Source organism: Epinephelus fuscoguttatus, linkage group LG23, assembly GCF_011397635.1.
Source record: "Epinephelus fuscoguttatus linkage group LG23, E.fuscoguttatus.final_Chr_v1".
Classification (NCBI taxonomy): Eukaryota; Metazoa; Chordata; class Actinopteri; order Perciformes; family Serranidae; genus Epinephelus; species Epinephelus fuscoguttatus.
The window spans coordinates 23,895,473-23,920,012 of NC_064774.1; the positions used below are offsets into that span (position 1 = coordinate 23,895,473).

General features: G+C 42.1%; 1 protein-coding gene across 1 annotated transcript in view; it reads right to left on the minus strand.

Moving 5' to 3' along the window:
• LOC125883561 (collagen alpha-1(XXV) chain) overlaps positions 1-24,540 on the minus strand; it is a 191,514-nt gene that overhangs the window by 118,814 nt on the left and 48,160 nt on the right. The window lies entirely within an intron of this gene.

Sequence of the window (24,540 nt, forward strand, 5' to 3'; positions counted from 1 at the left end):
GAAATGTCTGCCACTGTTTGTAAACGGTATCACCTGGGGAAATGAAAGTGAAAGCCAACCTCAGATTTGTGTCACTTTAGAACGAGTAGTGTCAGTGTTTCAGTGGCACAATTTTCTTAGCTTCCCTTTGGATACATGTACTTACAGCCTGGCACCTGGTCACTATTCTTTATGAAGTCCCGACCCCACTTGCGTGCTGTGCCCAGGAACATCCCGAACGAGCCCGGTCTCACTCCGAAGTTATCAAATCTGGCTCATGGGCATGACACCTGGTGGTGTCAGGGGGAAACGCAGCTGGACAGGAATGAAAGTTAAAGCGGCGAAAGTAAGTAAAGTTAGATGGGTCCAACAAACACCAACCTTCACCTGAGAGAGCGGTGCTTGCGTCCCGTGAGATTCTAAAGCCAGACGCTGTTCTTTTTTCCTTTCCTTTTGTTGCCGAAACCTAACCACGTTCTTTTGTTGCCTAAACCTAACCACGTGCTTTACGCAACAAAACCTAACCACGTGCTTTTGTCAGGCAACAAAAGCACGTGGTTAGGTTTTGTTGCCTAATCCTAACCATGTGGTTTTGTTGCCTAACCCTACCCACATGCTTTTGTTGCCTAAACCTAACCACGTGGCTTTGTTGCCTAACCCTACCCACATGCTTTTGTTACCTAAACCTAACCACATGCTTTTGTTGCCTAACCCTAACTACATGTTTTTTTTTGCCTAACCCTAACCACATGCTTTTGTTGCCTAAACCTAACCATATGCTTTTGTTGCCTAAACCTAACCACGTTTTTTTTTTTTTTTTTGCCTAACCCTAACCACGTGCTTTTGTTGCCTCAACCTAACTACATGTTTTTGTTGCGTCAACCTAACCACGTCTTTTTATTGCATAAACCTTACCATGTGCTTGTGTTGGACGTGGAAAGTCCATGACCAAATGTCGATATGTGACAAGGTCGGAGTGAGAATGTGCTGTCCCGAACACAGCAGAATACAAAAAAAATAAGAAAATACAGGCAGAATCTCTGCAGATAAAGACACCGCCACACTTCTAGTAGGTCTTAAGTGATGATTCCTTTGTATGAGTCTACACATTGTGTTCAGAATAATACTGCACTGTATACCTTTAACGTATAGTAAACTCAGCCACAATGTTAGTTTGCACCAAGACAGTTAGAAACACAATTTCTTAAAGACAAGAGGTTTCCTAACTGGCCAAGACAACTGCATGCCGCATTTTCACTGGAGAATACAGACTTCAATATCTTACTTTATCAAAGTTTGGAAGTATGTCTGAAATCCAATTTCTATAACTGGAAATGCTAAACCTGCCTTGACATTTCAATTCTCCTAGGTAATTGCTGTATTTTGTCTTAGCCTTTTGCAGAGATAAGGCGTGATCTTTCCTAGCCGGGGTAATAACATGCCAAATCATCCATCCTTTCCAATGCAACGAAGAGACCAAAACTTAAGATGACATTATACCAAGGTTGTACATTATACCTTTGACAGCAACGAATCTGAGGATGAACCGGCAATGAATGCCCTCTCTAGAGCACAATAAAGATGAGGTATTTCCTTCTCCCCTTTTCCAAAAAACAAGGACTAAAGTGTCTTCTTAAACCAAACAGCACTCTGGGGCAAAGCCATATTGACATGGACTTGCTTGTTTTGTGGATATCTGGGGTATGAATATTTCAGTTTGGGAAAATACAGAGCATGTACACAGTTGATATTTGCCCTCTAGACTCTGACCTTGTCACTTCCTGCAAGCTCAGACCAAGCTTGGCGAAGAGGAGATTGGAACATTGTGATAATAAACTACTCCATCAAACTGTATGGGATAAAACACGTGAAATTCACTATACTACTATACTATAGCTTGTGCCCAGCAATCCACTTATTTGAAGCAGCAGGCTTAAACATGTAATCAGTGCGGCAGATAATTATTCGCTCACGCATGCTTAAAAAACAAACATTTATGGCTTGGAGCAAACACATCTCTTCTTCATGATGAACAACAGTAAAGACAGTTGCCACACGAATCCATTTTGAGAAATATTTTTCTAATATTTAGCTGAATATGAAGTGTGTGGAAAATGTTTCCCACGAAGCCAGTGTGAAAATAACAATATAAAAAGGGCTGTGTACAAAAGAAGGGTTATGTTTACTTATATAAAGCCGGTATACAGCATTACTATCAACAAGAGACCTTATTATAGTGCTGCAATATGAAATCTCCACTCAAAACCAACAGCAACATCACCACAATAGGAAAATATGCAGAAAACCAATTCAGTCTGTAGCCAAGTACAAACACAAATGTCACATTTACCAACCATGGAAACAAACAGCAGGAAGCATCATAATGCCCAAACAACTTACAGCAGCCAGCAGACAACGACATAACAAGTAAAGCTGTCAATTAATCGTAAGGTTGGCCGTTCCATCCCTGGTTCCTAAATGTAAGTGAGACATCAATGAAACCAAATAGCACTGGAACACGAGTCAAAACTGGGATACCTTGCAGACTAAGAGGCACTGGACCACAATATGTGCATTATTAACTGTTTCTCACTGTTGTTAGGGTGCTAAGTGAAGACAGTAATTTGTGATTTTTACAGCAGCACAAGTGGCAAAGTTTAGTTTGGTAAAGTATTGGTACCTTAGTGTTTCAATGGAATAAGACTTTATAGTTTAGTCTCCACAGTCCAGAGCCACCTGTGGCCACAGACACTAGAACACTGGCTCTGTGGCCCAGTTGATAATGACAATCGGTGGTGAGCGGAGTTGCAGAATCAAAGCAGCAGCAGGAAACCTGGCACAAACACGAACAACCTCCACTGAGCTGTCTAGTGGACAGAGGGGGAGCTTGCCTTTGAATGCTGTATGAGCATCGGCAGGTTGGCAGAGCATTGACAGTCTCATTGCAAAGGGTGGGTTGGAGACGTGTGTGATTCAGGGAGCAACGTGTGCCATGTGAGACTTGAACTACGTAGCTTGCTGGCTGAGTGTGATATAGAAGCAAACCATAAAATGAACACCAAGTTAATCAAACCTATGCAGTACAATCAATCATGTAGAACAGTGTTTACGTTGCTCCATCAAATGCATTTGTAAGCAGTTCGAACGGCAAGAGATTCAAGTACTCGAGTACTTGTTTGGACGTTAGATTAAATCCACTGTCCACCACAGAGTTTTCCTTATATTTAAAATGGGTATAATCTTATTTCACTGCAGAGCTGCCTCTTTGCCCCACGGTCACTCTCTCTGCGTCTATCATGAGACTACTGCAGGAGTGTGAGCTTCACACCAGGAGCAGTTGTAATTAATCTATGGTAATTAATGGGTTTAATGATGGAGTCAGGTCGTTTTAATGGCGCGGTGTCGGATGATAGCCGTGCTGCTGTGTTAGCTTGTGTTAATCTAGTGACAGGGCAAACTGTTAGCATCACACAGCTAATGCTACGGTAATTAATGGGTTTATTGACAGAGTCAGGTCGTTTTAATGGCTCGGTGTTGGATGATAGCCGTGCTGCTGTGTTAGCTTGTGCTAATCTCGTGACAGGGCGAACTGTTAGCATCACACAGCTAATGCTAAGGTACTAAATGGGTTTAACGACAGAGTCAGGTCGTTTTAATGGCGCGGTGTCGGATGATAGCCGTGCTGCTGTGTTAGCTTGTGTTAATCTAGTGACAAGGCAAACTGTTAGCATCACACAGCTAATGCTACGGTAATTAATGGGTTTATTGACAGAGTCAGGTCGTTTTAATGGCGCGGTGTCGGATGATAGCCATTGCTGCTGTGTTAGCTTGTGCTAATCTTGTGACAGGGCGAACTGTTAGCATCACACAGCTAATGCTAAGGTACTAAATGGGTTTAACGACAGAGTCAGGTCGTTTTAATGGCTCGTGTCGGCCGATAGCCATTGTTGCTGTGTTAGCTCGTGTTAAGTGGGCAGATGTTGAATTAACCAGGAAGAAAGTGGCTCCAGACTTCAGAGGCTGTTTTTTTTAGTGCTGCATCTAACTTATGTAACAGCAGAGATAGAAAGTTAGCAATTTTTTTCATGTTAACTTTGAATTTATGGTTTAATAGGCAGAATGAAGCCTGGTTATTCAATAAAAGAATTTCATATTACATTTATTTTCCATTTTTGGCTAATTTACATTCCGATTCTTACTTCAGACTTTTTTTGTGAGTACTTGAGTTGATTTAATGCAAATACTCAAATATGGAGGTTACTTAAAATGCCCATCCCCAGTTCCAGCCTGTTCCCATTCTCAGGCCGTCACATACTCATGCCCCTCAGCATCTTGTTACCGATGTACAAGGCAACCTTTAGCGGCTGTATGAGACGCAACAGGCAATCATCATTTAACTCCAACTTAACGCCACAAATTTATGTTTTCTGTGAATGTGGAAGTTTATTTTGAAAAAACACTGTATGGGTACAACAAGTGTAAACTGACACATCCACTGAACAACTAACAGTATTTGACAGGATGGGAGTGAGTGTTGGCTGCTCAAATTAACTTGCAATTATCACATGCAACAGATCCTACTGAGGCTTTTGAAGCTTATCACAGGGGCTTATCAGTAGTATTCCCCATACAGGAACCTGCATCCATCTTCCAGCAGCGCAGTGCTCAGCTCCTGCAGACTGTTTTTCACATTTTAAAAGATTAAAAAGGAGGAACAGAAACCAGACGGTCACCTTTGTCAGTTGATCTTAAATGTAACTGTGCATTAGCTTAGGCATCACTTAAATAATGTCTGGCAAATGTTGATTGCCAGCAAAGATTAAGACCTTTCTGTCTACTGTACAGGAAGCTAATTAGTGTTGTTGCGTTAACACTGATATTGCAGGCTTGATTAAATCCAGGCATGTGTGTGTGTATCGATTACGGCGAGGGAAAACCACCAAAGACGTTCTCTCACATTTGGACCAGCAACCCGTGCCTTTCATCAAAATTACTAATTCAGAGAAATAAGAGGAAATGAGGCAGCGTCTTTGACGGTGATGATTGGGAAGTTGGTGCAGTGGAAGAGAACATAGTTGTCTTTGTTTAAAGCCACGCGTATGCTTCAAATTACAGCTTCGCTTTGATGATAAAACAGTTTGGGCATTTAAAAATGCACTTTTTCATTGAGAGCTTTCATGAACCAGATGCTTTCAAAAAGAAAGACAACACATTGAACGTGCAGTAATCCTAAATACTGGTATTACTATTATGTAAATGGTCATTGGGGCAATAATTGTTTGTTTGTTTACCATATGTGATAGAGAAGCTTGAGCGCTCCCTGAGCCTGCCGCCCACAACAAACCGGGAGACGGGGGATTTGAGAGGAGCAGCCTCAGAGGGGAAAAATCATTAGCAACCCATGTCAGCCTCTAGAAAGGAGGGGACGGGTAAACAAGGGGGTCAGAGGGGATGCTGATTAGCCAGAGAGGATAAGTAAGGCCTTCTGCTGAGAAGAAGACACTGCTGATGACATGAAGGATGAATGAGTGCAGGGGAGGAAGGAGAGAACGAGGACAGGCTAATATTCAGAAAACAAGAGGTTCTCAGGTTCACAGCAGCCTGACAGTCCTCTCCTAACACTGGAAAGACTGAGAGAAAATACTGAAATTGTGAGATCTGTGTCACATTTACAGTCTTAACAACATATTTTCATAATAACAGAGGTTTAATTCTTAATTGGTCTGAAACAACCAAACTAGATGATTTACCAAAGTGTACCATGGTGATGTCACTAAGAACACAATAATGTGGCCGACTGTGTTTTTGTGTCTGTGTCTGAGTAAAAGGAGAGAGACAGAGGGAGGCAGAGAGAAAAAGAGCAGTCAGGCTATAAATCTGCACACAGCACTAAAGAGACAGCAGACAGAGGAAACAGGTCTGATAAAGCACCACATTAATGACCGTTTCCCTATGAAAGGCAAACTAATTTGCTAATTACAACCTCCTGTTGCCTTTTACTTTCCCCTTTCCTGAAGATCTACTCTGGTGATTTCACTGCACTTACGCTGAACTGGGAATAGGATAAAAAACACGACTACATCCTTAGAAAACCACTGCTAAGAGGCAACCAGTTAGATAATTACCCCATTCATACATGCCACCAAACTTTTTTATAGCCTAACAAAAAGCTCCACCATGTTATTCTGCGAATCAGTTTGAAAGAGCTGCTTTTGTCGAATTCAGCACAAATCATCTCAGTTTGTTACACGCTGTGTAGCTTGTTATGGAGCAGGAAATCACAACAGCAGCATCATGATGAAATGTTACCACCAATCTGTTGATTTCACATCAGGTGAGGTAAAATACTTTGAACAAAGCAGAGATTTCGGGAGGTGAGACCTTATTTAATTCTTCAAAAAGCATATTAATGGCTCTGCAAACACATTTGGAACCAGACAGGTGAACCCAAACAAGGTCAGCTCTGCAAAAGATCCTAATTTGCTCGCTGCTCCGAAGTGATAATTGCGGCGAAGAAAAATGTTATTGTACTGCGAGGCTGTGCGGCGCACACCGGAGTGCACTGAATAATTGTAGACATCGCTTACTCACACAGCAATAACACTCGAGGAACTGTAGTAGTTAATTGGAGGGCTGACGTGTGTTTGCTTTGCAAAGTGAGAAGGGGATTGGGAAATTATCGACAGGCGGGTCTGCTGGAGTGCAGATTGCCCTTGAGCGCTCAGTTCCTGGCCCAGGGACTGCATAGGTGTCTACATGAAATTCAGGGTAGTTTGCAGATCGTTAAGGTAACAGTCTTGGGTAACTCTGCGTCGTATGGATGAGTGAGAGGAAACATGGATATATCTGTCTGTATAGAAAGGGTAACTGGGACTAAATGAGCGCTTCTGGAAAAGGCCACATTCCAAACTTAAATTGGGGATTTCCAAGTCCAGGCTCGACAGAGGTATTCCAGCTTGCTGCATAACTAGTCACCTCATCAGCACTGGAAAAACTGAAAGGGACATAAATTACCAAAGTTGCAGATTACCTGTAGACGTGAACTACAGGTAATGCATCATGTGGCCTTGATGTGCTCTTGTCACAGTTTGCTTTACTGTGTGTTTTTTTGTGTGTTTTTAATATCAGTGTGCACATTACATTAGGTTCTGCTGACTATCAATTACCTGACACCAACCCAGGGAAATAGCTGCCAGCTGACAAACTCGCACATCATATCAATGTCTTTTTGTCCATCTATCTTCGTTAGCCGGGATGCCAGATCATTTTACACTTAATTTGAGTCCATAATGTTTCCACTTTAAAAAGATATTAAAAGTGTAATTATATTACCAATTAATTACAAGGCAATTAAGTCACAAAGTCTCATACAGACAGAGAAATGACACCAGCGAAGTCAACATGACTTTGACAAACACAGTAGCGCGCATGCTTTCATCGACATACTTCTTTGTCACGTTCTCTTACTTTGAGTATCTGGAAATCTCGTAGTACACCAAGCAGACGCCTGGACATTCCTACTCAGTGGACTTTGACCTTGGACTGTTCGCAGGTTACACTTTCTACAATTACCAAATAAGTGGGCTATTGTTAACCTGATTGACATTCGCAGCAGGGAGCCAGGTTGGGCACGTAACCCTCATTTCACTCTGTGGTGACCCCTGTGACCCCTGGACAGGCTGCAATAATTATTCTCACATTCAGCCGAAGAGGAAAAGGAAGACTCTCAGAGGGGAATCCTAAAAGCCAGTGACTTTGGAGACGTATAAGTACTCATTGCATTTACGTGCCTGATGCATGTAACTGCAATAAAAAATAAGTCATGCTAAGGATGCTCTTTATGTCTCCTGCATGGTTATTACGCAAGAGTCTGTCGTTGAACACCCATGAAAACAGTCAGGAGCATTTTCATAAAGTTTCCTTACAAAGAAATGCTGAGCTGAATAAAGTGCAGCTGAGATCAGACAGGCAAGCAGGATTGGGGAAATGTGTTTGACATAAGAGGCAAGCAAGCTTTGACCCTTTTTAAATCAGACTGCTGATGCATAAAAAGATATGCACTGTGAGGTGGCAGCAGGCAACTAAAAAATTCCAACTCAGGACTCCTCCAATATGGTTTGCAAAGCAGGTTCTTGTCTCGGGTGACAACTTCCAACTCACACATTTACTGTAAAGACTAAGGAAGGGCCATGTATGTAAAATCGATGGAAAGCACAAATAGAAACAGCTTTGCTCGACCAAACAGCAAAGGAGGAGGCATTCCCTGGAGTTGAAAATGTTTCAACTTGAGCGTGAAATTTCAGTGAAGCAGTAAAGCAAAAGCTGATCAGCTTTGAGACCATGCACTGGTTGGAAATTTCTTTCAAAGATGGAGGACAAACTAACAGTCACAGCTTGTAGCTTTCTTAACCGTGTGACTCCACTTTATCAACGTATAAAAGAGCTAGGACTGCACGGCAAGGGAAGGGAGCTGAGTAAAAAAGGTAAATCTCATGCATCTGTCAGATGTGAATGTCTTTTTGGCCTCCACAACCACAGCAAGAGCATGTCTTGATCAAAAAAGAGAACAGCCAACAAATTTGGACACGCATCTTCCAGCAATTACTGAAAAGCTCTTGTTTGAATTTGTGCGTCAAACTCAAGCCTGCTTTGATTCCTTTCCATTATCAATATTTCCCACACAGCACAATGGTGGGTATAACAAATCACCCTGGCAATTATCATTACTACCACAAATTGAAACAAGTCACGACTCCTATCTGAAAAAAGATTAAAAATTAGTTTTCAGTGTTATTACCCAACACTACCTCACTGTCACCCGTTGGGTTCTACGCCGCATGCCAAAGATATTAGACATTTATGTGTGTGTGTGAGAGAGTGAGAAAACACGGCTCCAAGTTTCCATCTCCGACTTGACAGTATCACTGGAGCTTGTTGGACCTTGTGGTGACTTCGCAGCAATGATTGTCATAAAAAGATATTTGCTGAATTTTAATTGGCGCCCTCTGAAGCGCCTCGCCGAAACGTTGCTGTCTGGGGGCGGGGCGGGTTTTGAAGCGGCTGCTGGTACAAGTCATTAGAAGCCACATTTAAAACTCAGCACCATTACCGTTTTATTTTCCCTGTCAAGATTTATAATAAAATTAATTTTGAGATGTGTAATTGCTGGACAGTGCGCTGCCTGGCTGTTGACTCTGGCTGCAGAGGCAGAAATAATTGACATGCTCAAAGTTGACTATTTATTTGAGCTGAGGGGTGGCCAGAGTGCCGTTTGCCAAGGCCTACCTCTGGCATTCCAACCCCGACATCTGGGCTTGATTCATCAAGGTATTTGCACCGACAACGTGCACTGCAAACAAACATAATGAACAAAAGGCGCCCAAGAAAATGATTTGCATGATGCACAGCCTACATGAAATAAATAAACAAACCAAATGGGGATACAACAAGGCAATTTAGGATCCTATTTTTAAATCCAGATGCTTGTGGCCTCAAAAACCAAGCCTTTAATGAGACTCGATGACAAGAGATGGAACCGGGTCAATTTGTGCTTTTGATTCACCAAAGCTTTGGCTCTTTCTGTAGTTAGACACAGGAGGGGGAATGGGGAAGATTCCAACTTAACAAACTTCTTGGAGCTCTTCTGCAGCCATTTTTTTTAAAGAATTACACACTGTTAAGGATCCAGCATCCTATCCTCCATATGTATCTGCGCTGACCAAGAACGTCAAAGACACTAAACGTCCGCTGATAATTTAAACAGAGTAAGCCTAAACTGTCACAGATACATCCACATTATTAGATCACCCCAAACACTAATACTCCTGTGCTCAGAGTTGTAGCCAAACACAAGAGGTTCATTATTTTTCCGTCATTTTCAAGAGGAGATGTTGAACATTTCATGGACCGCTGAAGAGCTAACTGCAGTATAGAGGGATGAAAGTCACAAAAGGTTCATAGGGAAACTATAATATCCCTTACATAGAAAATGTTAACTCATATTGTCACTCTCAAGTCACTAAAGACTGCTTAAGGAGCATTCTATTAAAGCAATAAATCCTTACATTTCGTGCATCCAAGGCTGGGTCTGGGGTTGGAAAAAAATACCAACCCATCACATTCGTCACATCTTGAGGTAGATTTTCCCCTGACCTTATCAGGGGATTATATCATTTCGCTTTTTAATATAATTTTGCGTCCCGCAATTGAAGCAAGTGGCTTTTACCAAGCAATGATTGCGAGCCAGTTTCCTGGACCCTTAAAGATGAATTTTAAGAAAATTATCATCAACTCCACTTTTAAACCTGAACATCTGTAAAAAATCATATCCAGTGTCTCTTGGATGGCTCGGTTTGCCGTTTTTTGTTCCATCATTATTTCATTACGAGAGGGATGAGGGTCTCTTCTCTTCTGAATGCAGTATAATTATTGCTGATGAATTGAAATGCGTTCCTGTCACAAGCCTTTTACTTCTTTGACATGTTTTGGCGTTTGGCAGAGGGGTGGAGTCTCCGGGATGTTACGAGGGGAGACCACACAGGAAAGTGTGAAGGAGGAGGTTATTAGGCAAAGCAGAGGATTTTCAGGCAAACAACGAAGATTCATCAAAAATATATGCAAAATATAAACATGAGGGATCAGAACAACGGTGGAACTTTGAAATTAATCATTTTTCTTTGACCCAGCAGCCTTCAAACCTCATTTAAAAAGAGTGAACAGGTTTACTCACTTGACTAACTCGCTTGATTGACCCTAAAATAAGCACTGTTCAACAAACTCAAATGGAATTCTTCATTAACAGACTGTGGGACCATTTTAGCCCCCGTGGAGCCCAGCAGATGCTGTCTGCAGCCTTGGAGGACTGGGCCTCCGGGCTAATTGTAAAGCCTGAGTAGAACACACGAGGCTATAATGTCTGGCACTGTCACTTAGCACATGTGATACCAGCCGTGAGTGCCAACTGAAAGCCTTGCACTGCTGCAGGCGATGCAGCTCGGCACAAGAATGAACAGGCAGCACCAGCGTCAAGCTGTTCACTGCCAGACCAATGCTATTTGGCTGTTAACAGGTCCCCAGCTGGTGTCTGCTGTGTGCTGTGTGTGTTAGCCTGGTAGCATGCCACTGTTTTGGTCTGCGGATGTTCACGAGCATGTGTGCAGCATGGATGTTGGCATGAAAGCGCCAGAGGCCCCCCCGAACACAAGCTGCCACCAGAATAAAGAGGCAACGGCGAGCATTTATTTAGACAGCTTGTGTCTACGACAGGCGGAATGCAGACCACAAGCTCCAGGGCTGAAGTGACTGAGAGGGCTCGTTTGTACACAAAAAGCCCCGTGCAGGGATTGGGTTACGACTAGATTAGAGTCTGGGACTGGTAGCAGCTTTGCCACTTTGCTGGTGGGGTTTTTCATGGTCTGATGCAGCTTTTACTTCTAAAGGTACATGAAAAGCATAAACTGATCCCTGGATAGAAGACAAATATGGTAACATGTTTGCATAATTCTCACTGTCTTATTAGAGTTATTAGACAGATCTCTGGCTTTTGATTTCTTTGGATATATGTCCGTGGGAAGCTGTAACATTTTTTTTTTTTTTTTTACAATGGATTATAGCACGATTTTAGCACACAGGGAGAAAATGAAGTTGGGAAAGCCACTGAAGCATATCTCCATCAAGAGTGCTTGCTTTCTCATCTCCAAGCGGGAATGGATGGTGGGAATGGGTGGTGGGAATGCCTGCGGTTTTGGTTTCCTTCCCAAAACCTCCTTGGGTCACCAATATCATTTAATGAATCACTCGGGGTGGCTTCAAAAAAGAGCAGACGGGTCCTTGATGGCACCCCACTGAACCGGCTCCCCACCACTGATCATACACCATACCGCGTTCATGAACCCTAAATGAGAGGCTGTCGATGCTTCCCAATTCCTCCAGTAACTATTTTACACCATATCCCATTATCTTCTCTGTAGCTCTGTTATCAGCATGACCGCTGCAGTAATTCATATTAGCACTAATTTACTTATTTGCTCAGCTAAACAAAAAAACAAAGAGCCTACCCCTCGTATTTTGTAAAAAATCAAATAAAGCTCTACAGTTTTGTTTCCTAGAGCAGCAGACTGAGTACAACATGCAAGAATCCATAAAGCAACTTTACAAGATGGACATGTTTGAGCTTCATTGCATTTAGAGAATAATTTACAAGTCAATTAGAAGGGGTCGTTCCACCAAAACAATATTCCAAGCAGACAATTAATGTCAGAGCGTCTCGCTGCTAACAGAACCGTGACAGCGCTTCCTAATGAGCAGTTTATTCAAAATGCAATTAATTGACCACAAGAGGTGCAGCTTCACTTTAATAACACACATCAGTATTTACACAAATATTAGTCAGAGAATATCAGTCAAGCATGGACCCCTGCGAGATCGGTTAAAAAACAAACTAACACAAAATCCTGCTGACAGGCCTGAGCTGGGAGCAAACGATTATCCTTCAACATACCTTGTTTTTGCAAGCATGCCACATGAGAAATGACTTTAAAAATTGACGGCCTTTGTTCTGGAAGTGGCCGATATGCTGGCAGTGAAAAAGGAGTTAAAGAACTCTGCCATGTGCGGTGGTGCTTCCAAATTCTGGAGTTGGTTCCAATTTTGTTTTTTTGTTAGTATGTTTGTTTTGTAAGTTTAAAATGCAGTGACAGGGCGGTAGACGGGAGCACTGTGGGTTCTGTTTGTGACAGGAACAAAACTGAGCCCTTTCACAGTGAGCTGGAAATGGAGGGGTGAGTCTGTCACAGGAAATTGTTTACGATTTCCAAACTATAGCAAAATGGTACCAGTTTGCACTATATTCAAAGAAAGCTAATATTATTTTCTCTATTGAATTTGGTTGATGAGCTCTGGTTTTCACGACATGACACACCATAGGACTTACATAACGGTAAGAATATATCAAAACCGTACTCTGGACTGTTGGCCGTGACTATCAAAAGTGCTATCATTACTCTGTGACACTGGGGATTCACTGTAAGGTCCCATTCATTCATCTTGTCGAGTACTGGACCACAGTTATGTCCCTGCCTCGAGTTGTTGCCATGGGTATTTCATTAATGCTATGGGAAGATATTTCAGTGGCAACAAAAAGGGAAAGCAAGCAAGACCATCTACAGTAGCTTTTCTCATCAAGATGAGCATTCCAATCATTAGGAATTTTGGGCGGCGGATTCTTTCTAATCATCCTCAACTGGATTAATGTGAGGGGACAAAGCCCATCAGTTTGAACCTTTGCCCGTCTGCATGACTGCCCCTGCCTGGCAAATTGTGTTGCTGCTAATGAGTCAGAGCAGGCCCAAACCCAAGATAAAAAGGAGGAGAAAAATCATACCGAGCACATGCATTGCTTTGTAACTTTGCTCCTTTTCGACAACAACATGATCCCTAAGAGAAGGTTCAGCAGGACATTCTGAAGGAGGACACCAATAGGTGGAAAGTTTTCTGTGAAGAAACCTGACCAGTGTTTTGTGTTTTGACCGAATCTGTGAGTTGAAAGGAGGCAGAGATGGAGACTTATTATTGCATAAAGGGACTCCCAAAAAACTGCACCCAGATGGGTGTGGTTTTGCAGGAGTGCACATTCATGAATACAATATGAGATCAGTTTATTTGATGCATGTCAAGTATTTATTTATTTTGTCACACACATGGAAACTGACAGTCTGCCATGCAAGCCTGTTTAGACTGGGCATCTTTTGATGCAAGATACAACATCGCTGTCACAATACAGACCTTCTCTCACAGTAGGTTTTCCTTATTAGACATAATTTACTCCATCTAGGCCTAAATGATATATTTTAGCACTATTTAATTGTACATATTTTCCAGTATAACATTATGATGGTCAATTTGAGAATCAGTCAGACAAAAGTCACTTGAAAATCTGGAGGGAAGTCTCATCATACAAGGAGCAAAAAGTAGTGATCACAAATAAAATGAAATCATCTCTGTTTAAAGTTAGAATTACACATGAGGTCTAATGTATGTTTAATTTTAGGTTTAAGGCAAAAATTAGGTTACAGTATTGCTAGCTTATCCAAATATGTCCTCACTAAAAAACTGCAATTGCATATGATGGCTGCATGTCGGAGTTGTGTTCATGGACACAATGCAACAAACAGCAGAACCTGAGGAGCTGCTTACAACAATAATGTGTTCTACAACGCAGACACAAACACATTAAACCGACTACTGAGCCAGGCAGGTAAGGCTGCACTCAGATGAACTGCTAACTACTCAGACCTTGTAATTATCAAAGCTAATGCACACTGCAGCTATACAAAACCTCAACCTGTTACTGTCTCTACTTAAAGTCCCTCTGAATGGCTGAGGAGTTTGTATTACTACTGACACAAGAGAGGTTTCTGTGAATGTAGAAATAACACCACTCTTAAGATGCTCTGTAATTTTAGGGCTGTTTCTAAAAGCTTTCACAAGGAGAGCTTAACTCCAACAGTTTCTCTTCACTGATTTGTTAGAGCTGGCACTGTTTCTCCACTGGTCTCAATTGGCTTAGCTTGTTATGTGGGTGCTGACAATGCCAGAATTAATGACTCCAACTTCACCCATATTACCCTGTCATATGTCAAGTATAAGTGGTTTCAGGCATGGAGAAAACCCCTATAGGAAATAAGGACATGCCTGTGCTGTGCTGAAGCTCGGAGAGCAGCTTTGTGATTAGATGAGCTGAGGCACAGCCAGCTGCAGTCTGCCCGCCTGCCTGCCACCTTTCCCAACAAGTCTCTGCTAGACAGAGAAAGGAAGAAGGCAGTCCTCCTGTTCCTGCTCTTTGGAGCGGTCGCTTGTGCCTGCTGTCAGTGCTTTCCTAATGGAGTGGGACAGGGGCACAACAGCCAGGCAGACATTGCAGATTGGACTGTGTTAGGAGAGGGAAATTCGACCAGCAGGAGTTCCCACCTAGCCGTCACCCGTCTCAGGATCCAATTAAGTGATCACGGGGAAAAAAGGGCACACTGGCAACAAGAAATGACAGCTTTGTTAATGTTCTCCAGCTTAATGTTTGGAGTCATTAAGCTTGATGCAAGCTGCATACTCACAAACCCCATGTCTTATCTTATTTCTGCTTGTGTGTATTTCAGTAACTAAACATCTTAAATTTATGATGGTGTGTTTTCAAGTTTACCAAGAAACTTTAATGTATCCAAGGCAGAAAATAAAGCAAATAGTGATGAATCAATTAATCATGTAGTCAATAAACATAAACATTTTTTGACTTAAATCACCAGATAATGTTTCTCTGGTTTCAGTTTTTTTTAAATATCACTGTGAATTGAATGAGTTTTGGTCTGTTTACTGAACAAAACAAGAGAGCCCAGGATATCGCCTTGGGTTCTGAGAAATTTTACACTTTTTTAAAATTATTTCTCATGACTGAACAATAAATTAATTAACTGAAAACTAATCAAAGGACTTATTGATGAAAAAATAAAAACAAAAATGCAGTTTCTATCAAAGTCATAAACTGTAAATGTACTTCATTTCTCACTTCATCGTATTGCTATGTCTGAAGTTAATGGAAGTATATGATATATGGTCCATAGGGGTGGTGTTTGGCAGGTTGCCTTTTCCTCTACTCACAGCCTAACAAATTACATATATTATTGCAGCTTTTTAAATGATGCTTGACAACTGTCCATCTCTGATTTTCTGGGTCCTCTGCTGTGTGTGGACAGCCAAAGCCAAACCCTTTGTAAAATACAGAGAGGAGAAAACGTACTTTTATGATTAAGGGAAAATATTCTACTTTTGATTAGATATGGGGACGTTTTATGACATTTCTAGAGGGAGAGAAGGCAACAGAAGTCTACGTGTCGTAATTTCTTGAATGCAGCATAACTGTGTGCATTTTTTTTGCCTCCTTCTTTCCTTTAAAACAGGCAATATTTGTGTAGGTAGCATTTCTGATTATTTATTTTGAACATTGGGAAAGTACTCATTGTATGGCCCTATCATAGCAGTTGATATTAAGGCTCTGTTTTGTACCTTACTTGCTTTTTGTTATTTTTGTAATATTTGAATTATATTAAAAATTCAGATACAGAGAAGATAGAAACCAGCGCAACCGTAAATGACAGCAAAACATAGTAAAGACTATCCCACAGAGCTGAGATAAAACAGGTGCACATAAATTAGGTAAATAACATAAATATAATATTTTGGGTTTTTTTGGCAGAGCTAGCAGCCCCCTAAAGCCAAACCTTAGAGAAAACACTTAATAGTCCGTCATGTTGAAAAATGTGCTTATTTGCCTTCTTGCCACATGAGAAGACACTGCAATGACCATATCAACACCATTTACATCTGTCGTTCAAACATGATGTTACAGCCCGGAGACGGATAACTTCGCATTAAAAAAAAAACCCACAACCATTAATCTCTGCCGATATTTAATTAATTAATTGATGACCTTTAGCTCTAGCTGTTCACCCCTGCTTATATTCTACAATCTAAGCTAAGCTAACAGCCTCCTGGCTTTAGCTTTGCATTTAATGTACAGACATGAGAGTGGTGTCGATTTTCACAAGAAAGCAAAATTTCCCAAAATGTTGACCTATTTCTTTAAAAGCTATTACACTGTCATGAAAACTCACACAATGCTTATTATACCCAAATGATAAGAAAAAAGTAAAGACGTGTAGAACTACAAGCTTAGTCCTGCTGCTGTGTCTCTGCTCTCTACGTCACTGTTAAGTCTGAGACTCGTACCTCTGTATTTTGCAACACAGACCACTCTCACAAACCACAATCCTCTATGTGAATTGATGTCAGTGTGAGAAAAACCCTGTGGGGACTGGGCTTTTCATTGCTTTTTCAGGGCACAGCATGGAGAATACATTTGTGCATGTACCTGACCTGGCAGAGAGAGAGGAAAAAAAGCATTTCTAGTGGGGTGTTACTGTATGTGATCATACAGCATGTAAAGAATCAGCAGCGTAACCTCTTTCTCTGAATAATCCACAAAAGCAAGTGGCTCAGAGACATTCATTAAACATTTTTTTTCCCTCTGATCTGCCTTCGATACAACATATCTGTGAGAGGACAGAGGGAATACTAATAACTGTTTTCACGTTTTTATTTACACTACCCACCACGAGCCCTGCTTTTATTTCAGCAAGGGAGAAAATGAGGCCCTGGCAAGGGGAGTAAACTAATGAAACATTGATGGAGATAAAGGTTAACTGTTCTTCTCTGAGGGACTTTTGATGACTAATTCATTTGGCATACAGAACAGGCTGACATGGTGTGTCCCTTTGAAGGAGAAAGGGAAGCACTTTTGTTCCTTTCAGATGTATCAGACAGTAATTAGCAGATGAACAAAAGTGCCCCCAAGACAGATGTCATGAGAAAACTGTGATTTTCTGTCCTTTGGAGGCGAGTGGCATTTTGTTCTTTATGGATGGGGAGAAGGAGCTAATTAACCAGACACATATCATCCTCCTATCTCGTAACTCAAATGATACACCAGCCGCCAAAGTCACATATGTCACATTTACATACCTGCTAATTTGCAGAAATCATCCTTATCAAGTATACAGTACATGTATGCTGTTATCATGTTATTGCAGCACATAGCAAAGCTCAAATCAATATTCATGCCCTTTACTGTACTGTTAATTTGCTGATTGTACATCAAATACAGCATGTGATCGTCAAATACGCTCGTAAATCCCTCCTTCATCATCTTAAAAATAACCTCTCCCAGGAAGACACCTGACACGACAACTGTGTTTGATGGCGGGCGGTGGTATGCTGAAAGCTGGTCCGGCATGGGAGAGCAGCCAGCGCCGCCTCCCATTTCAAAGCCAAAGGAGCCGATGGCCCGTTGTACTCATCGAGGCTATTTGAGAGAGTCGACCTCTGACCCCATCACCCACACCCTGATCACGTCCCACTGTGCGTGCTTTCAAGTGCTCGACCCTCTAACCCTTGCACCGTGCCCTCGGCTTTAAGTGCGAAACATGTATCGATTACCCAATTCCTCAGCTGAGCATCGCCGCTACTTCGGAGTTCTCTAAGAAGCGATATTGGATTGCAACTTTATCTGACTTACAACATACTGTACATATCTGCATTTCAAAAACACTGAGATCATGCTGGTCTTCGTGTCCAAAATATAGAGGCAATATTCATCATCGTAAACCATCTTAGGTTTCTATCTTAAATCCCCTCTCTGCAGAGAATCAGAGGTTGTTTTAACCTTGGCCTCATTGCTCCACTTATTCTCCCTTTGGCCTCACTAGCGAATGCATTAGTCAGTGGGTGCCAGGCATAGCTTTCTGTGCCAGTGGTATGACTTGCCTTGCCTGTATGGGGCACCCTCACTGGCCCTCCTCCTCACTGATTTACTGTTACATGAGCGTAATGAAGGCCCCAGCCCAACAGGTGGCATTATTTATAGTGAGCTCGATAAGGGGGGGGGGGGGGGGGGGTCAGGAATGAAACAGGGAGAGGTTTTGATAGAAACTGGGAGAGGTAAGATATACAAGTATTCAACGGGGGAGAGAATGAATGTGAAAGTCAGGGAAAAGGAAAAGAGACAAAGAGGTCATTGTAGGAATGATGATTGATGAGAGGAAAGGATGTGGCGGCATGAGGTAGGGAAGTTCGGAGGCAGCATGAGGTAAAGAGAGGTTATATCAGGCAAAAAAAGGCGCGATGTCGAGTGCGGAGGGAGGGATAACTGCTCTGTGCACAGCTTCGTTCCTGCCCATAGCTCCGTCTGCTAATTACTCTAACCAAACACAAATTAGTCTTTGCTTTGACGTACGCCACAAACTCTTGGTTCTATTTTGTGTATTTTATGTTTGGAAGGAACCAATAACCCGTACAATCATGCCAGCTTTTTCTCAAGCAGCCATTCAGCACAATACCCTGGATATTTCCAACTAAATGAGGGCATATCACAGTAAAACGTAAAAAAAAAATACCCTAAGTAGATCATATGCATTAGTTTAATCCACACTGTAATGACCATATCAAGCAAATTGATGAGATTATATTTTGATTGCCGCAGTTGGTGCTGTTTGCTGCCTTAGACGGCTGCCAGAACCCAGCAATGAAGTCCGTGGGATTAGAAGTCTTTTGAATTGATCCCTTAGTCCCTCTCGTCAGCATTAAAGCAAACCCCCTCCCAAATATTGTCATTATCCATTTTGGTGTTTCTCAACTTGACTTTGCAGCCAGGATTTTTTTTCCCCCAACCCTTCCCTGTAGTGCTCAATTAGAAGTACAGCTCCTTATTACTCTGCAAAGTGAAACTCTGCAGAGGAAATATGCACAAAGTTTGAGGGGAATCCAATATAACTGAGACTCTCTCCGCTTGCCATCTCTGTGTTGTTGCACAAATCGGGTCTTTTATTTAAGAAAACATTCCTGCACTGTGGGGGGATGCAAACTGAGAGTTCGGTCGCACACTGTGCCTCGCCTAGTTTGTTCCTCTGCTTGAAAACTGGGGTGCAAATTGCTGGTTACGCAATACAGAGATAGAGGACACAAGAGCTTAAGGGGGACTTAGTCTCTTCATTGCTGCAATGAAAACACAAGGACTGAGAGGGTACGGGTATTCAATACTAACAGGGGAAAAAACATTAAGGTCTGTGGTATTCTGACCACTTCAAAGCCTTATTTAGTATCCCCATAGGGACTTAGTGGCCTTTGATCGGAATTAATGTGTTTATTTACATTGCATATTTACATAATGGCTGTGCACTGCAAGATGCTAGCTCAGCTTTCTGCTAAATTCCTCTAATAGTGGTAGACTGCAACATTCCCACATCCAAACCACAACTTCTGCATTATGTCGTGCATCATTTGTTGATTCAACATACAAACACTGTTGTACAGAAACATACTGAAATGTGAAAGATAGGAAAGTCGGTAAAGTCATTAGATACTGTTGCAGTGCTATTAAATGATTCAACATACCTGAAGTCATTCAAGGCAATCCAAGACAAGAAGTTGGTTTTTCCAGCCAAAGGGGACAAAGAGAGAGGGAGAGAGAGAGAAACAGAGCACAGTTAGTATTTTCATAAGGTTCAGTAAACTTATTTCATGGTGAAGCAACTTTGACATCACTTTAAAGTTGACTTCTCCCATTCAGACCAGTGGGTGTGCATCAAAGTGTCAGTTGAACATATAAGCAACATTCTTCAGCTGTCAAGTTGAAGCGGGTGTAGGAGCACATTGGCCTTCTACGAGATGCTATTTGAAGCGACTGGTCTAAAAACACTCTGAGTCAAAACCATATCTTCTCAGATCCATTTCCAAAGAGAGAGAGAGGATTCACCAAAGCGGATGGAAAAAAGCATGACTTCATCTTTGACCATTGTTCACCACTTGTTTTTCTGCTTTTCCTTCAATTCATCACATTCTGACATTTTCTGAGGGCTGTCATAACAGATAAGGACTACGAGACTTCCAAGTTCAATATGTGGTTCCCTTGTTGTTGCAGTGTATGCATATGCAAACACTTGGGAGAGAGGGGCAGGGGCAAGTGGTGGGGTGTCGACTTCGGGATATATTACCTGACTGAAAAAACTATCCAGATGGATTTGTTGACACTTTTTTTTTGCTTGTTGGCAAGGCCTTGTAGACGTGCTGTTGACAGCGCGCATAAATACATGGGATATTGACGAAACACATACAATCCCACAATCCCATCGGATAAGTGCCAGACATATGTGGAAGGCACAGACAGTGTCTTCCACATTAGAACTTTCTCTCTGTTCAGCGCAAGACTTTCCTCTCAGCTGATTCCTGCTGGTACCTGAGTGATCGACTAGACTATGTTTCTGCTCATTACCTGCCTCACACTGTGAATGTGAGAGGTGTGTGCGGGGCCTCACTACATAATCTTCTTTGCTGTTCAAATTTTACACCCCTTGAACATTTGCCTAATGCCTAATTTACAAATTATTCTGCCCTATTTAACCCTAATTGTTTTGTCTTTGCAAGTTTGTTCTTACAAGGCAAAGCATGCCTGCAATAAATGATCAGCGAGAGTAGTTCCTCAGATCACTGCAGTTTTTCACCGGGCTGAGCGAGCTGATCGATCCCCATACTGCTGTGCTTTCATGAATCTATGGCTGTGTGCAGAAGCAAGCTGTCTACATACTGATCTATATATTCTACAGCAGAAATGCATAAGTAGGGAGTAAGGCTGTTGTATGTCTCTGTCAGCTGGTTGTTAGAGATTGGCAGCACTGCAAAGAAAACAGTGCAGGTGAAATGAGCAAGTGGCTTCGAAACTGAAGCGGTTTACAACGCCGATGAACTTTAAATATCTTGTGAATTCAGCCCCACGCTCCCTGAACTTGCAACGCTCCTCAACTGATAAACTGTAGAGTTTTTATGGTAGATTTCAGTGAACCGTGTTTACAGCGGTTTGCACAAGGACCTAAGCACCCATTTGTGACACTTAAGGTTTTATACCGTCAAGAAAGATATACAGGTATTTAATGTAATTTAAAAAAAAAAGAGAGGTCAGATTTCAGGCCTTTCCTACCCTGTGTTTGGATTTACGGGTTGGGATAAGTTGAGTTATGCTTTCGGTGGGCAGATACAGTAAAAGAAAACCAAGCACTTTTCAATTTAGCATGGACCAACATACTGCAGAGGTACTTGTGCTTTACATAAGTGTTTACACATTTCACATAAAGTTCAGCTGTGCCAGATGCCTTTAAGAAGTACCATAAATCCCATGTTTGGATTCCTAATATTTTCTTGTGTTTATGACTAGTAAACCTGCCTCGCTCTGGATTTGCTAAGGAGGCAGGCAATTTTTCCAAGCTCCAGGGTGCAAGTGGCTCCACACTCCATCTCCATTTAGTTTTGAGCTGCTCTGTGGTGAACTGCCAGGTCAAAGCCCGACTTTGACCTCATTTTCCCGGTTTTCTGTCTTACTCATGTGAGGTACAGGATCCAGGAATCAGCTAATGCAGAAAACACTGATTAAATGCAAAATGTTACGCAGAGCTGAAGTTTAAAAGCATCATTATTACACTATGTAAGCTTGTTTGTGCTAGCAGGAGCTTGCCAAAGGTTAATAATAATAACAGCTTGAATTTTGTATGGTGGCTTTTAAGGGACCCAAGGACGCTATACATGTATGAAGGATGTATTATTTCATATACATATTTTACACTTTGTTTTCTGTCTCAATGCACAGTTTAGGCATGGTAATAGTTAACCATTTGTGCCAGGACAATGACATGATGTTGCTCCTGGGAGACGAATAAAGTGCCCCTCAACCAGCTAATAACCCAGAGGAAGAGGTGAACACCTATATGTGAATCCCCACCCCCCACCCCTTTGAAACTAATGTTAATCCTCTTCACTGGTGGAAAGGATCAGCAAACTTTCTGTTGCTGCCGTTACACAGAAAGCTCAGATCAATATCCACCTGGTTAGCATGAGCAAACACAGTGACAGCAGCTAACATCCAACACAGTGTTGTAAAACGGTCCCAACATACTCACAACAGGGTGTACATTGGACTTTATTTGGATGGCCAATATGGCCGTTAATATTCTAGAATTCTGGCCATATGGTTCAAATACGTATATAATACATTTGAACAGCAATAAAAACTTGAACATAAGCTAAAAAAAAAAAAAGCTGTCTATTTATCAGTGACTAATCAGAGGTTTAGTGGCAAAGAGCAAAAGAACTCAGCGCACCAAGCGTCACCGCCATGTTCACACCGGAAGCGGAAGCACCCCAATATGTCAGCAGGTCACACAGCCATCTGTCAGCAGTCGCCTGGCCGTTCACACCAGAAGCGCATTTCTCTGCGCCGGTCAGCTAGATATTCTGCTCCTCTGCTCTGTTGTAATCCCATGAGATCTATCTCTGTCTACTTCTGTGTCTTGGCGTGTGTGTGCATGTCTGACTGTGTCTGTTTAGATACATCTGATAAATATGTGCAAGCACAGTGGGCATATTTTAGCCTTTATCATGATCAGATCATTTGTATCATATCTAATGTAGCCTTTATAACGTTCATAATAGATTATCGGACAGTTTTCCTGACAGATTGCTCATGGCTTGCAGACAAAATAGTCTAGACGCTGAAAGTATTGCTCCTGATCGCAAACTGGCAGTGAAAATCAGCACACTTCCTGGCACTTCTGCATCCAGTGGCTCGCCATGGTGGAGTGAAGCATATCTCTGATCTGTTTCACCAGGAGACCAGTGGTGTGCACTCAAACATATTGATCCGTTAGTAACATTAGCTGTGTGACGCTAACTGTTAGACCTGTCTCTGTGTGTGTGCGAGGTGGGCCGACTCTCAACGTCCCAGGTGCGGAGCTCACACTCCAGCAGCAGTGGTGACAGACTGACAGAGAGAGAGAGAGAGAGAGAGGAGGCGCTGAGTAAAGGAATTCCCACAGCTCTACAATAAAATAAGATTTCATCCATTTTAAATGCTAAGTTAACGGTTCATGATCAGTTATGAGGGTCAGCTATAAGTCACAAAAATTATTTTGAATTAGCATTTCTGGCAGAGCGTCTTTTAAAACTCAGTTCAAAACAGATATATGAAATTCATGACATAACTTACAAGATACCCGAATTTGTCCTATAATTTCATTTAATAGAGTGTGAGGGGAATTCCTGAACATCCCATAGGACATTAACCTGTTTTAAATATCAAAAGCCTTTCCTACGCAATTCACTGCAATTCAGCTTAGTCACAGAATTTAGCACAGACACTCTGCTCTTTCTGGAGTTAATTATGACACTTTTCAGCAGACGACTACCCAGAAGATTGGATTTGATCATGGCTGTCAACCTCCTTTCCATCTGCCGGCGCAGAGAAAGTGATAACATATAATAAAAACTGATGAATGAAAATCCTGTTCTCTCTTTCAAATAAATTCACAGCCCGTCCTTGGACCGAGTTGTAACACGGGTTTAAACTGCCTGAGTCTCATGCTTGAGCAACTAGCTTTCCACGCTAGGAGGACTTTCATCATGCCTTGGTGACAGAGCCAGTAATTGGAGTGCCCTCTGCCTTTAAGCACAAACCCACATGCTGCAGCTACAGTGTACTACTTTGATTCATATCCCTTCATTACGCACGGACCCGCCCACCATGGGTTAAAGCTGTGGGTGCTTGAAAGTCATCTGCCCTGATCAGTTGGGTAACTTGTGACAGGAGTGCATCCTCTGCGGTAGCTGGGTAGCTCCAGTGCTCCAGAATCCCAGTTATCTAAACTGGGGGGGCATCTGAACAGTTACGGAGGGGGTAAACAAGAGGAGTGGCTTGGTTAAAAATGTCTCCTCTTCTCTGTACCACTTTGGTGGGCCCTTTCATTTCCCTTTTGATATTTTCATAAATCTACAACAAGCAGAATGGATGGGATAGAGAGCGAGTGAAGGAGAGAGATCAAGTCAGAGAGTTTGGGACACCCTGGAGGGGAACAGCTGTCTTTGAGATTGCTCCAATGTGTGAGCGCAAGAGAAAGAATCCTTTTGTTTCCACGCGGT